The sequence below is a fragment of the Balaenoptera acutorostrata genome, chromosome 5, assembly GCF_949987535.1.
Source record: "Balaenoptera acutorostrata chromosome 5, mBalAcu1.1, whole genome shotgun sequence".
Classification (NCBI taxonomy): domain Eukaryota; kingdom Metazoa; phylum Chordata; class Mammalia; order Artiodactyla; family Balaenopteridae; genus Balaenoptera; species Balaenoptera acutorostrata.
Genome location: NC_080068.1, coordinates 15,448,001 through 15,464,503, shown reverse-complemented (window position 1 = coordinate 15,464,503; position 16,503 = coordinate 15,448,001). Strand labels below are relative to the sequence as shown.

At 36.8% G+C, this 16,503-nt stretch overlaps 1 protein-coding gene across 1 annotated transcript in view; it reads right to left on the bottom strand.

Moving 5' to 3' along the window:
- Positions 1 to 16,503, bottom strand: part of BMPR1B (bone morphogenetic protein receptor type 1B) — a 439,992-nt gene that overhangs the window by 360,803 nt on the left and 62,686 nt on the right. The window lies entirely within an intron of this gene.

Genomic DNA, 16,503 nt, shown 5'->3' with positions numbered 1-16,503 from the left:
GTCACCAATTCATGGAACTAAGTTTTGAAAGGTCTTTTGACTCACGTTCCAGTCACCTTTCCATTACACTGTACTGTCTCAGTGGTAACTTGAATATTCAACCTGTTCATTTTATCTAGGAACTTTTTTTCCTTTTAATCACAAAAATTGCATGTGAAAATACATATTTGAAATCGTCCATATTATGGTACACACAGATACATTCGAATACTGCTAAGCAGCTAAGCACTGCTGGCTGCCATAAGAATAGCAAAAATGAATTACTAGGGGAATAAAAAGAAAAAAGCTAATTCTGAACGAAGGCATCAGTTAACAGTTAATAGGATTTAAAGAATGTGAGCTCCATGAGGCAAAGGTTTTTGTCTGTTCCGGTGCCTAACCCAGCGCCTGGCACACTGTTGGTATTCCACATATATTTGTTGAATTTGTGAATGAATGACTGAGAGGCAGTAATCTGAAAGCAGCACAGTAACATAAATAATGTTGAAGAGAGTTTTGTCCTTTATATAAACTTTGCTTTAAAAGGACTATTTGTATTTCCAAAGGGCAGTAAGGATCTCAGATAACACAATCATACTGTCTAATGTTAAGGACAGAGGATCTACCCCTGAAAGCTCTTACCCTACAGAAGGAGGTGCTTTTGCTGCTCAAGCCTCAAACAATTCAACCAGAGAAACAGAGCAGGGGATTCGGAATGGGGTACAGGGAACAGCTATCAAACAGAATGCCATTTTAGAAACAATGTTCATTTAAGGAGCTACATTATATATCATATAAAGAAAAAGTATTTTCTTAGGGAAAAAAAAACAGATTTTTTTTTTTTAGAACTCAATATTTTGGGCTTATTTTTATAATTATATCAATTTTGAAAGTAGTAACATGCTGCATTTTGAACCACATAAATTATATTCATTAAAGAATTGACATCTGTTTGGCAAGTCATACCAAAGTTATTGTATTTTAACTCCTACATTTTATGGGCAAAATTGTTTCTCTCGGAAATATAAGATTTTTCACCGAAATCTCTAATACTAATATAAAACTATTCATTTCACTTTCAACAATTTAATATTTAAGTATATATTTACCTTTCCTTATGGGTAGGCAAAATAAAAATTTCCCTAAATTACTAATAACAGAGACTTCTGACAGGAGGCAGGGTAGCAATTATGCATCTGTTTCCATTTTTATTATTGTACAGAATTTTCCAGATGTTCCTACTTCACTGGTATTCCCCAAAGAATACATTTACTAGGTTCCCTTTATAAACACCTTACTAATGGTAACGTTAATTGAACAGAAAAAAAAAAAAAACTTTTTAATAAGAATCTCAATGATTCCGTATTTTTTATATTACAAGAAAATCCAAAATCCACAGGAACAACCTCCCCTATGAAAATGGGCTAAATAAATGAGAGTGAGGACACAGCAGAACAGCACAGTGGAAAAGAGAACAAAGTGAGCAGGAAGTAAATCTGGAAGCAGTCTGGCCCCTAGTGAGCTTTTATCCACATTAAAAGAAGACCCCAGTGTTGCAGGTGTGCAAATGACCGCACCTGACCGAAGAGTTAACATCTGCAATATCCCTTCAACCCTTATGTAACCTTAACATTCTTAACAAGCTATACTACCAGCAACAGACTGCAGCCGGAAGTCTCAAGTGAGATTTCTAGTAATGTTTCATTTATGTTTCACAATGTATCTTCAAGAATCTAAGTTCTACACTCCGCACCACTCTGTCAATTCATTTATCTCTTGACTGGCTATTATCAAAGAAAATATGATTTCATATCCTTCTCATGAAGTTCAGAAGTTTAAACATTTTTCCACAAATAAAAATAAACTTTTAGATCCTTTCCCAGTAACCAATGGCATGGGTGGAAAAAAGTAGCATCCTTGATTGCAAAAGCATAGAATTAAAAGGGAAATGTTATCATATGCCTGGCTTTAAGGTTTAGAAAACCAGGGAAAAAATGCCCTTTGTTAGTAGCATTTAATTCTTTATAAATGTAATGTATATTTATGAGATTTGATTTTATTTTCTCATAAAACTCTTTTCACTGATGTTCAATGAAATCCATTTTATTTCCATATCCCACAAAGCACTTTGAGATTTGTACATAGGTAGTATATATTTATCTATCATAGTCGCCACTCTGATTTGCTCACCAGCATCTATTAACACAAATGATAAGTCTAAGCCAGTCATCATCATCCAACAATCTAATCTTACACCGAAAGCAACTACAGAGAAAACAAACAAAACCCAAAGTTAGAAGAAAAGAAGTCATAAAGATCAGAGCAGAAATATATGAGAGACTAAAAAAACCAATGGAAAATATCAATGAAACTAAAAGCTGGTTCTTTGAAAAGATGAACAAAATTGATAAACCTTTAGCCAGACTCATCAAGAAAAAAAAGGGAGAGGGCCCAAATCAATAAAATCAGAAATGAGAAAGGAGAAGTTACAACTGACACCACAGAAATACAAAGGATCACAAGAGACTACTAAGAGCAACTATATGCCCATAAAATGGACAACCTAGAAGAAACGGACAAATTCTTAGAAAGGTACAATCTCTCAAGACTGAACCAGGAAGAAATAAAAAATATGAACAGACCAATCACAAGCACTGAAATTGAATCAGTAATTTTAAGACTCCCAACAAACAAAAGTCCAGGACCAGATGGCTTCACAGGTGAATTCTATCAAACATTTAGAGAAGAGTTAACACCTATCCTTCTCAAACTACTGCAAAAAATTGCAGAGAAAGGAACACTTCCAACTTCATTCTATGTGGCCACTATCACCTGGATACCAAAACCAGGCAAAGATGTTACAAAAGAAGAAAATTACAGGCCAATATTACTGATGAACATAGATGCAAAAATCCTCAACAAAATACTAGCAAACTGACTCCAACAATACATTAAAAGGATCATACACCATAATTAAGTGGGATTTATACCAGGGATGCAAGGATTTTTCAATACCTGCAAATAAATCAATGTGATATACCACAGTAACAAACTAAATAATAAAACTATATGGGCATCTCAATAGATGCAGTAAAAGCTTTTGATAAAATTCAACATCCATTTATGACAAAAAAAAAAACAAAAACCTCTCCAGAAAGTGGGCATAGAGGGAACATACCTCAACATAATAATAAAGGTCATAGATGACAAACTCACAGCTAACATCATACTCAACAGTGAAAAGCTGAAAGCATTCCCTCTAAGATCAGGAACAAGACAAGGATGCCCACTCTTGTCATTTTATTCAACATAGTTTTGGAAGCCCTAGACACAGCAGTCAGAGAAGAAAAAGAAATAAAGGGAATCCAAGTTGGAAAAAGAGAGATAAAACTGACACTGTTTGCAGGTAACTATACATAAAAAATCCTAAAAATGCTACCAAAAAACTACTAGAGCTCATCAATCAATTCAGGAAAGTTGCAAGATACAAAATTAACATACAGAAATCTGCTGTATTTCTAAACACTAACAATGAAATATTAGAAAGAGAGATTAAGGAAACAACCCCACTTACCACTGCATCAAGAAAAATAAAATACTTAGGAATAAACCTATCTAAGGAAACAAAACACCTGTACTCCAAAAACTTTAAGACACTCATGAAGGAAATGAAAGATGACACACAATGGAAAGGCACACCATGTTCTTGGACTGGAAGAATCAATACTGTTAAAATGACCATAATACCCAAGGAAATCTACAGATGCAATGCAATCACTATCAAATTACCAATGGCATTTTTCACAGAACTAGAACAAAAAATTTTTTAATTTGTATGGAAAACAAAAGACCCCGAAGAGCCAAAACAATCTTGAGAAAGAAGAACAGAGCTGGAGGAATCACACTCCCTGGCTTCAGACTATATTACAAAACTACAGTAATCGAAACAATATGGTACTAGCACAAAAGTAAACACACAGATCAATGGAACAGGATAGAAAGCCCAGAAATAAACCCACACACCTATGGTCAACTAATCTATGACAAAAGAGGCAAGAATATACAATGGAGAAAAGACAGTCTCTTCAATAAGTGGTGCTGGGAAAACTGGACAGCTAAATGTAGAAGAATGAAATTAGAACATTCTCTAACACCATACACAAAAATAAACTCAAAATGGATTAAAGGCCTAAATGTAAGACCAGACACTATAAAACTCCTAGAGGAAAACAGACAGAACACTCTTTGACATAAATTGCAGCAATATTTTCTTGGATCCATCTCCTCGAGTAATGGAAACAAGAACAAATGGGACCTAATTAAACTTAAAAGTTTTTACACAGCAAAGGAAACCATAAGCCAAACAAAAAGACAACCTATGGAATGGGCGAAAATATTTGTAAATGATGTGACCAATAAGGGATTAATTTACAAAATATACAAAGAGCCCATACAGCTTAGTGTCAAAAAAACAAGCCAATCAAAAATAGGACAGAAGACCTAAACAGACATTTCTCCAAAGAAGACACACAGATGGCTAACAGGCACATGAAAAGATGCTTAATATTGCTAATTATTAGAGAAATGCAACTCAAAACTACAGTGAAGTATCACCTCACACCAGTCAGAATGGCCATCATTAAAAAGTCTACAAATAATAAATGCTAGAGAGAGTGTGGAGAAAAAGGAAACCTCCTACAGCGTTGGTGGGAATTTAAACTGGTGCAGTCACTATGGACAACAGTGTGGAGGTCCCTTAAAAAACTAAAAATAGAGTTACCGTATAATCCAGCAATCCCACTCCTGGGCATATATCCGGAGAAAATGCTAATTTGAAAAGATACATACACCCCAAGTTCATAGCAGCGCTATCTACAATAGCCACGACATGGAAGCAACCTAAATATCCATCCACTGACATTGACAGATGAATGGATAAAGAAGATATGGGGTGTGTGTGTGTGTGTGTACACACACACACACACACACACACACACACACGAATATTACTCAGCCATTAAAAAAGAATGAAATAATGCCATTTGCAGCAACATGGATGGACCTAGAGATTATCATATTAAGTGAAGTAAGTCAGACAGAGAAAGACAAATATCATATGATATCACTCATATGTGGGATCTTAAAAAAAGATACAAATGAATTTATTTACAAAACAAAAATAGACTCACAGACATAGAAAACAAACTTATGGCTTACCAAAGGGAGAAGGGGGAGGGATAAATTAGGAGTTTGGGATTAACAGATACACACTACTATACACAAAATAGATAAACAGCAAGGGCCTACTGTATAGCACAGGGAATTTAAATTCAATATCTTGTAATAACCTATAGTGGAAAAGAATCTGAAAAAGAATAGATATAGATATGTGTATAACTGTCACTTTTTCTGTACACCTGAAACTAACACATTGTTAACCAATTATACTTCAATTCAAATAAACTTAACTGATTAGTCCAAATATCAGGCAGATGCACTACACTGGTGTGGGCATATTAGGGAGGTTAATTACGCAGTGGTTAAAGTTTGGTAGCTTCACAGGTGATTAAGATATCTGCTCTGTTCACATGTTCAGGATCCGCTAAAGAAATTCGACATATTATCTGGTGAGTGATTGTTCTAAGTGCTACCAAAGAGCTGTGTACCAGCACAAAAAAGGGAGTACCTCATTAACTGGGAAGTCAATGGAGAAGGAAAATGATACGATAAGGAACGTTTCCTTAGCTCCCTCCTGAATAGATGCATGGGAAAGTGTCAGCAATGGTCAGGCTAATTAAAATTATGTACTAAGTTAATGCATCAAAATTCAAACAAAAATGGTTTAAACTGTTAAGCACTTGAATCAGGAGCTCAATTATACATTTGATTTTACTTCACCATAATTTTGAAATAAATTTAAATACCAAATGAGACTTTGAACTCCAAAAACAAAAGGGACAGTAAGATAAACTATTCAATCTGTAGGCTGCTCAGATAAGCACATCTAACCTTTTCTCTACTCCCTATCTCAGGCAGAACGTAGCCCCGGGAAATAAATGTAGAGTCAGTACTCTGCCATATAGAAAAGTCAGACTGAGTATGCAGCAAAGGGCTCCCAGTACGTCATCTCAGGTCTTTTTATTTTTATTTTTTTCATAAACTATGACCACAATTCCCTTCTCCTCTGCTAGTTGTCTCTAAAATCACTTTCCAGCCACTGGTTCCCCAAAGTGTGGGCAAAGCTCCCCAAAGCAAAGATCTAAAAAAAATAGCTTTGGGCTTCCCTGGTGGCGCAGTGGTTAAGAGTCTACCTGCCAATGCAGGGGACACGGGTTCGAGCCCTGGTCTGGGAAGATCCCACATGCCACGGAGCAACTGGGCCCGTGAGCCACAACTACTGAGCCTGCGCGTCTGGAGCCTGTGCTCCGCAACAAGAGAGGCCACGACAGTGAGAGGCCCGCGCACCGCGATGAAGAGTGGCCCCCACTTGCCGCAACTAGAGAAAGCCCTCGCACAGAAACGAAGACCCAACACAGCCAAAAATAAATATAAATAAATAAATTTAAAAAAATAAAAATTAAAAAAAATAATAAAAATAAAAAAATAGCTTTGCTCCCAACTTTCTCCTGTAGCTCACGCGTGTCCACCATGGAACCTGCCAGCCTGTCAGGAGAGAAGCGTGCAAGAGAAGGGAACCAAGCTAGTTTTCCGTAAGTCACTTCTCCCACCAACACGTCAACAGCAAAGGACCCATCCCCTTTGCCCACTTCACTCTAGTTGTAACCAAAATTTTGAAAAAGTAGCTTTATCTCAGGATTCTTTAACACCTGAAGCTGCTCTTCCATGAGATGAATTTAAGATGTGAGCTGAGAAAGGGCACCACAACCTCAGCAAAGAAATGATTTCAAAATATTTTGACTAAGCGTTTCAAAGAGTCTCCGGTAAGAAAGCTTACAGTGCGGCACAGCGGTTGCCGGTGGAAATGTCTGCCAAATGTCGATACCAAAAATTAGCTTGGAGACATCTGTCTTTTGACATGAATGCTTTCTAACTGGAAGGCAAAAATAATAGTTTTATCTAAAGGACACATTTTAGGAATATCATTTCCCACTCAAATGCAATCATCATTCAAAGCTTACCTTTGGGAATCGCCACTGCACTGTGGAAAGATCACTGGACTGATGAATATGACACTAAAAAAAGCCTTGGTATCCTTCGCACTTGATGAGCAGCTGACATGGGAAGGCTGCTGTTCAGGAGCCTAAGCGGAGACAACCAGGTGTACCATCTGCCTAGTCCGCTGGGTACCAAGCCTGCCGCAGCGATAGTTCAGTAAGCCTCAGAGACTCACCTCAGCCCAAACCTGGCTTTACTGCCGCTGCTATCATGCCCTCCCCAGAGCCCTGGGACAGAAGGTCACAGCTGGTCTCATCTGAAGAAGACAGGGAAGAGAGGTAGCCAGCCATCTCCTATTTTCTCTCAGTATTTCCTCGTCTCTTTCTTTTCTACCCTGTCCATCTTCCTCCTTACTCTTTTTTCTCTCTTTTCCATTTTCTCCCTTTGCAACTTACTAATTTACTCACCTATCCAATCATAGTTAAATATGACCAATGCTCTAGGAAGCTCTGGACTGTAAACGTAAGAGTAGTCTCTGCTTTCTCAAAGCTCACAGCCCAGTAAACAATTAATCAGATAAGTACTCACCACGCAACAGAATAAGCGCTACCACTGAGCTTGATACCACTGAGCTCCCCCATATAATGTGTTTCATTAACTGGGGAGGGAGGAAGGGGAGTTGGAAGATTCACTCACCTACCACCTAAGTAGATGCATGTGGTATCAATTTGCCAAAAGCAACCCAATTTTTTTTTTTTTTTTTTTTTAACTAGCTGCCAACACAGTTCCACCCAGGTCACTAGAAAACATTTATGAATCTTGTTCTTATTATACTTATGACTAAATCCATACAATCTAGCACTTACATCTTGTTCATTCCTATATCCATATTGCCTAGCACAATGCCTAGCAAATAGCATGTACTCAGAAGTTTCATGGAATTAACTTTAATAGTTTGTGTACTACTGTTTCACTGAACTCTTATTTTGATTTAAGATCCTTCTAGGCAGAAACCACTTCCAACATTATCAAGCCAAATCTTAACTCTTTTGTACGAATTCTGTTTGGAAATAGAATTTACATTTGTTTTAAGTTTAAAACAATATTTATGCTGTTATATATAATATATATATTCTAGCTAAAATTACTTGAGAAAATTTTGCTAGTATTTTTAAATCTGAATTTTTTGTTAGTATTAAACTTCAAAAATGTTAAATAAAACTTACCTTGAAAGTGCCTTCTAACGCTAACTAGTTACAGAATACATGTTTTCAATTAGTAGGCTGCAACACCTTTTGGCTTTATTTTCACCACAATTTTCTGTGGCAGTAATTTTAATTTTAAAAGAAAGTAGCTATTGATTATGGAACCCAGTATAGCTGTGTAACACATAAGTAAGTCTCAGCCAGCTTTAAAGCATACTAAAGAGAGTTGTGAAATATACGTGTAAACATGAAATTCTGAAGTGTTAATCCAGTGACACTTAAGTATTGGTTCCAGTTTATAAACAGATTCTTTTAAAGCTTCTAGACAAAACCTGAGGAATAGCAATGGCGTGCCCTGTCACAGCTGGTAAGAGTTAAAGCATATTGTGAGCTCTAATGATCGCTCTTAGAATCCATTATTCTAATTATTGCGAATACCATATTTCTGAAAAACTCCAATTTTAGCCACATATGTTATGTGGTTAAAGTTCGTGCTAAAAGTAGGATGAATCAGGGTCTCTTCTAACAGTTTAAATGTACCTCTTTTCATTCATGAAGTTTCTAAGTATAAATTAGATATCTGTGACGTTAACACCTGTAAGAATTGAAAATATATTTACATTTCTGACCTTGTTTAGATTTTGCAACTTGAATTAAGAATCCTAGGTACAAATGCCCTTTGAGAATCAGTTAGTATCCTTCTTAAAAGTTCTGAAATCTTTCAAGTACTCAGAGAAAAGGCTTCTGTCCTTGACGCAAATCACTACTGCATGTTGATGAGAAAAGTATGTTTTAATCACAAGGCATCAAGTAATTTAAAACACTTTTTCATGGAACACTGTATAGTCCTGGGAATAAACAATGAACAAAGCACTCTCCCTGCCCTGGAGGAGTTTACAGTCCCACTGGAAAGGCAGACCAGCAATCAGGTTACATGGATTGGCAAATTGCTCCAAACTGTGAGCTTAGTAAAGCTCTCCAAGAAAACAAAGGTTTTTTGTAGATGGAGTACATTCCAATGGTTTTTTAAATTCACTTAATTGTTGATTTTTTGGTGAAGTTAAACCATAAACTTTTGAATCAGACTACCCGAGTTAAAACCCTGCTAGTCAAGGTCTAGCACCCTAAGAAAATTCCTTCTTGCTTTCCTTACCCCTTTTCTCACAACGATACAATGTGGGTCTCATTAGACCTCAATGTAAGTGGTAGTGAAATAATACTCCGAACAAGAAAGACATGCTCTTCCTAGGCTTCAAGGATCTCGGTTTTGTAGCAAAGATTGATAATAAATCCAAGCAATTTCAATTTGTTTAGCTACTCACTAATCTTGAGGCAAACTGAAGACCCAGGAGTGAATAAAAGCTCAGAATGACAGACTGTTTCAGGAACTGTTCCTTTTGGCAGGAAAGCGCCCTTCTAACTACAACTGAATACAATGCTTTCAAGCCAACCTTTCATAAAACAAAATTTCATTAGGTAAATTCTGTTCCACTATTAAGGTACTACACCAACTGTGTCCAAATGTACAGTACTGGGTGAGCTCCTTGTTAAAAGATCTGTTTCTCACCATGAAGCAGACACTTACATATTCCCATAAAATCTCTGTCAGCATGTACTTGAACATCTCAAGAGCACCCAGATTAGAGTAAAAGGTCACAAGCAGTGCTATATTCGTGAAGGACTGAATAAGGGTCTCAAATCTAGGTCCTTGGGGAGGAGGGAGAAGAACTTGTTTACACACGTAGAGTAAGCACCTGTTTAAGTGGTGTGACTGGAGGGGGTGATGAAAGGGCCTCTGGGCTAAAAATACTTCCATTGGTTGTGCCACTGAGCCTCAAATTCCCACACAGTTCCTCTGCTGGAGCTCACAAGGAAACTCCTGCTAAGACACAACTGGTATCAGCATGAATAGCTCCTTCAACTATTACCAGCCGGTATTTTAGCTCAAATTAGTTTAGTTCATTAGCCACCCGGAACACTTAACAGTGCCCAAAGAATGAGATGCCACCAAGAGAAGTTGTAAAGGTGAAGGAGGATTAATAAAGATCTGGATACGTATTTAAGTTTTTCCAGTTAGGAAAGAAAGAGGGAAAATATATTAAGTCCCTTCATCCTGAGAGGACTGAGCAAGTTCTAACCATAAAATTGTACCCTCCGGCGCAAGGCTAAAACCCTTTCAGAGAAAACTAAACAGTCTTGAGACTGTTTAGAGAATGGGTGTGAAATTTTTTTCTATAAATGTCCACTTCCTCATCTCCCCACCCCCACCAAATCAGTCTAGACTAATAAAACATTTCGTGAAGATACCATATATTTTCAATTATACAAAATTATAAGTAATTATATAGGATGAGGGAATAGCTTAGTGGTACAGTATTTTGAGACACAAGACGTTGACTAGAAATGAAGAATTTCCATCACGAGTAGGATTTTCTTCTGTTCTATTCACTGCATCAATCTCAGCACCCCCAAAGAGTCCCTGGTATATAGCAGGTACTCAACTACAGAGACAGTACTGCCTGGAAGCTAAAAGCTTAGACTCTACCAGTGAGGTCCAGCTCTGTCTCTTATTAGCTGTATAACCCTGAGCAAGGTATTTACCCTCTTTGTGTCTCAGTTTCCTCATATGTAAAATGGGGGTGATAATAGTACCTATCCTATGAAGCTGTCATGTTAAATAAATGAGTTCAGTATATAAAGTTACTTATAGTAGTGTCTGGCACAAAATTAGCAGTATATAAACACTGGATATTATTATTGTTTGCTACACGAATGAGAAGACCTAGAAGGCTAAACTAAAATAGCAAGAGTATAAATACAAGCAAAAGACAGAGATACTGTAATGAACTGACCACAGGGATATCTGTAAAGGAGTCCTTGATAAAGCAATAAAAAAGAATACAAAGGGCAGTACCGCTTTCATTACAGGAAAATAATCCAGAGTATTTTTCCTTAAACCTAGGTTAACAAAAGAATCATCAGCAGAGCTTTCTAAAACGCTAACGCCTGGGCCCCACTGCAGAGTTTCTGGCTTAATTTTTGAAGTTCCCCCGGTGATCCTCCTGTGAAGCAACGGTTAAAAACCACCTACCTAGAACTGCGGTTTCCAGGCTTTTCCACCTCAATGCATTTGAGGCACATAGCACATTTTATCCAGTAGGAGAAGCTCCCCATGAAAGCGTTTGGAATTGAAAAAGAGTGGAGTCATCAGCAAAGGTTTCCTGTGTGAACCTGATACCTTCTCTTGAGGTACATACATACATCTATCTCCCCCGACCCTGGAGCAAAGAGCAGATACTATCGCTCATCCTCAAGAAGCAAAACAAAATGTTTAAGTATTTAGCAACCAATTAGACACAGGCACCAAACAATCAGGATGACACCAGCTGAATTCAACAATAATCTATGGCTAACGATTAGCCCCTCCTACAAGGGAGACCTTAGGATTTCCATTTTGCAGACCAGGAAGAGAACTTGAGGCCTTGAGGCCAATATGCCAAAGGCCACAAAACCTAAGCAACAGTACAGCCAGAATCTGAACTAATCAAAGAATGAAAAGGGGAAATTTCTGAAACTATGAAAACAAAATGACATTCAGTATTTGAAAAATTCAGTGCCTGAAAACAAATTTCCTAGGGATTTGGAGCATTCTCCTCAGAATTAACTGTTCTCTTCTATACTGACCCTGAATTCTCCAAGGACTTTACAGGTGTGAAATGATTGTCTTCATAGACAAACACATGCAGAAGCAAAATTACTTGCACCTTTCTTTTCCAATTAAAGACTTCAACAAAAGGATGAACCTGGACCACTTTGTTTTCCTTGATAATAGTGCCTTCTAAATTTTACTATTGTAACTTCTGTGAAATCCACTTTTTAGAAGATAAACTATAGAAAACAATGCAATAGCTAGATTTTTTTAAGAAGCATTTCATATCTTCTTTTTTATTTCTACAGAAAAATAACTTGAGTTATTGAAAAACAATGACAAAGTAAAGAATAACGGTCAGCAATTCAGGAATACTAACTTAGACCCGTATTTCACATTTTACAACAAATTCCAAATAGAATGAAGAGTTACATCCAAACAGTTCAGTTTACATAAATACTAGCATAAACTAAAACTATCAGATAAATGAGAAGGGGTTGTAATGACACATACCTTTTTTAAATAAAACAGAAGTGAAAGAAACAAAAACCAACAGACCAAAGAAATTATATAATGCCAAAACACCAGATAAAATGTACACATATAATATATTCTATGAAAAATGTCATTGTTTAGCACAAAATAGGCTAAGTCCTCCAAAAAAAATCCACAGAGAAGGAATGAAAATGTAAACAAATATCAAAACTGTTTGACTTAACTGTTCATACTGGGAGTCAAAAACACAGAAAGAAAAAAATTGAGTGTAACAGTAATAACCCTATAAAGTGTCAGACACTAGGCTCTTTTTATGCGTATCACCTAACTTATTCCTTACACTAGCCACATTAGGCAGGCTATGGCACTATTCACACTTTACAGACCAGTAAAACCAGTGCTTAGAATAGATAAGTAAACTTCCCAAGATCACACGTCTAGTCAGGGGTGATTCTGGGACTTGCACCCAGACAGCCTAATTCCAGCACCCATGTTCTTTATCACAATGTCCCCTCAAATTAGCAAAAATAATATTATTACTAATATTTTTGACATGAATTTATCGATATTACCAATAACCACTAAATTAGCAAAACAGAAAGTATTACCAATATTGACTATAGATCGTTAATAGCAGGATATGTTGCACAGTTTTGAAAGATATTTAGCAAAATGTTTCCAAAGCATACATTCATTTTCCTAGTATTTCTACTTTTAGGAATATAACCCTGGGAAGTAAGTGAAATAAAGGAGAATTATTTGCAGGAAAATATGCATAATTCCTAATATTATATAACAGCACTATTTATAATTATAATAGTCCAAATATCCAAAGGTATAACCGAGTAATTTTTGTTACATTAAAATGTATAATCATTATGACCATACTACAACACGGAAAATAACAAAAAGATACATTAAATACGCAAGAGAACATGTTTGAGAGGGACTAAGAAAGAAATTTTAAAAACCTCATTAATTCGAGGTAGTAGAGTTCACACTAATTTTTTAAAATTTAGTTTCCCATTAATGCTGTTATTTTCTGCAATAAATATATTCTGTGCAGAAAATAGTTTAAAATTATACAATACAATAATATAAGCAATGTGCCCACTACAAATTTTGACAGATACTAACCATTTAATCAACAGCAGATAATAATAGCTAACATTTATGCACTTACTATATGCTCTGCACTGTTTCTATTGACTTTATATGCATTAATACCTTTAATGCTCACAACAATCTTATAGTTGCATTATCTCTAGTTTACCAATTAGGAGAACAAGGCAGAGGGATGGTAAGTCATTTGCCTAAGTTCAGCCAGCAAATAAACTGCAAAGCCACAATGTGTTCCAGAGCCCACACTCGTAAGAGTTCTGCTCTTTGGCACTCACTGTGTCACCCTGCCTAAAACTCTTATTACTGGAAAGCAGAATAAGGACATAGGTAAACAATTAGTAAGCATAATGTTTACATATGGCAGTTACATGCTGTGTTTTTAGGAAAGCTTACTTTCTGAGCCCAAATTAAAGATAAACCATCTCTTAAGTTCCCCTTTACCAAATTCTGGATTTATAAATGATTTAGAGTATGTTTTTTTAAAAAAGAATTTTAATATGAATAAAACAGGAAAAAGTCACTGAGAAATACTTTTTTGTAGAAACAATCTATTTTTTTTCTTGTCATTACAACATATCCTTATTCATTTTTAAGTGTTATAATCTGTTTAAATATTTATAAACAGGTGATATTTGAGTTATTTAAAACCAGTTTTAAATTAACTCTATTTTTTATCCAAACACAATCACAACATACTCCAACTTCTACTCTGACCTTCAGACTTCCAAGGTAGTCTACTTGGCAACTGCCTGCTTGCTGTTTCCACCTGTATATCTTATAAACAGAGCAACTTAATGACGCTCAAAACTACACTCCTGATTGTTGCTCTCCCCATCTTGACACCGCTGACTCCATTCTTCCAGATGTACAGGCAGAACACCTCAGTGTCATCCTTGACTCTCCTCTCTCACACCACGTATGCCATCCGTCAGCACATACGGTCTGAGTTTGACCATTTCTCACCACCTGCAGCTCTATCACTCTGGTCCTAGCCACCAATTTCTCTCTTAACTGCATTGTCAAGGTACCCTCCTCACCGCCTCCCACTCTGGCCCACTACAGTCGACCCTCAACATAACAGCCAATGCTACCCTTTTAGAACTTCAGTCAGATGGTGTCACATCTCTACTCAAAACTTCCAGCCCATTTAATTCAGGGAAAATGCCAAAATCCCAGCAGCAGCCTACAAGGCTGCAGCGACGTGGCCTCCATCTCCCTCTCAGGCCTCATCTCCTTCCCTCTGTCATACTCTTCCAGCCCCACAGCCATCCCTGGTGTTCCTCACATACAGGCCTCACAGGTTCTACACCTCCGTCTTGGCACTGGCTGTTCTCTCTTCTTGGAAATCCTTTCCCTAGGATTCCAGATAGCCTGTTTCCTCATGACCTTCAGATCTCTCCTCACACGCTGCCTTCTCTGAGTGACCTCCTTGATCACTCCCTGTAAATAACAGACCTTCCCATTGTCGCCATGCCCCTTCCCCTGCTTTATTTTTCTCCTTAGCTCTTATGACCACCTGCCATCGTATGTAGATTTTTCTTGTTTATTTGATATATTATCTGTCTCCCTTAAGAGACTATTCAACTCCATACTGGCAGGAGTTTTATAATTCATCTTCATGAACTAGATCATCTCTGAGCATACGCAGGTACTCTGTGAGTAATTGTGTAATCACCAATATGTTACTAAAATTAGAACAATGGTTAAAATCCTTATGTGAGATGAAGCGAGGGAAGAAGCCTTGGAGTAAAACATCAATTATTTTCCCAATAAGAAGCAGTAAAGGTTGTCTTAATCTTCTTGGATATTTTTAACTTTTTTTTTTTTCCTGTATTTGACGTATAATGCAAAATCTATAAACTGTATTTAAAATAAATGTATTAAAGTTTGGGTCAAATATACTACTCAATTTTATTTATTATTATCTTTTCAATTTCTCATGACAAACTAAAAAAACCACTTTCAGAATCCAACTGATGACAAACTTTTGGCAATTCTACTTGTGGACTCTCTCTCCTAGCCATTTTGGGCTCTCTGCTTCCAGAGACTGCCCTCACCATCTCCCCACTGCCTCTGGTCTTTTCAGCATTAACACATCATTTGCAGGGCTAACAGGGTTATCTTTATAAAATACAGATCTAAAATACAGCTTATATCATTGTCCATATGAAAAACTCACATACCTATCTAGTGCCTACAGAAAAAAGCAAAAAGCCTCAGTATGATCTGCAAAATCAGTCCAGACTATTGGGAAAGGCACACATCCCACATTTCCTCCCGAAACTGCCAAACTTCCAACCTTTCAAAACTAATTCCAGGATCCCAATCATGTCATGAACTGTCAAAACCTTCATCACTTTGCCCATGTTTTTCTTTGCCTTGAATCCTCTAACCCCTTCTATTCCAGGCAAATACCAATTGATTATTCAAGGCCAAGATGATATGTTACCGTCTGTATGAAAACTTCAGAAACTCCTTAAAAACATCAGTCTCTTCCTCCTTCACCGTTTCCTCTGTAACGGAATGGATTATGTGTTGAGTTCACAGACTAAGAGCTTCTCTCCCCAAACTGACTTTAAATTCTAGAGAACTAAGGAATAAATGTGTGCCAATCACACAACACACAGCTGATGCCCAATAAATGCTTTGAGAAAATAAAACAACATCCTTTGTCAAGCAGACCAATGTCCTCTAGATATTGTTTCTATCATTTCTACAATATAAATTTTTGAACTATAAAAGTTAAATATTTTCAAGTTTTCAAACTTCACGAGGACTTTATGAGGACCCTTTACATCTCAAAACCTATAAATTCTATGGAAAAACTAAATTTCCACATCTCCGAATATGGTAAAATTATGTTTATATGAAAACACTGGCACCGTACTTCAGCAGAAAACTTTTTTTGGCACTCATTCACAGGGAGAAATAAATCAT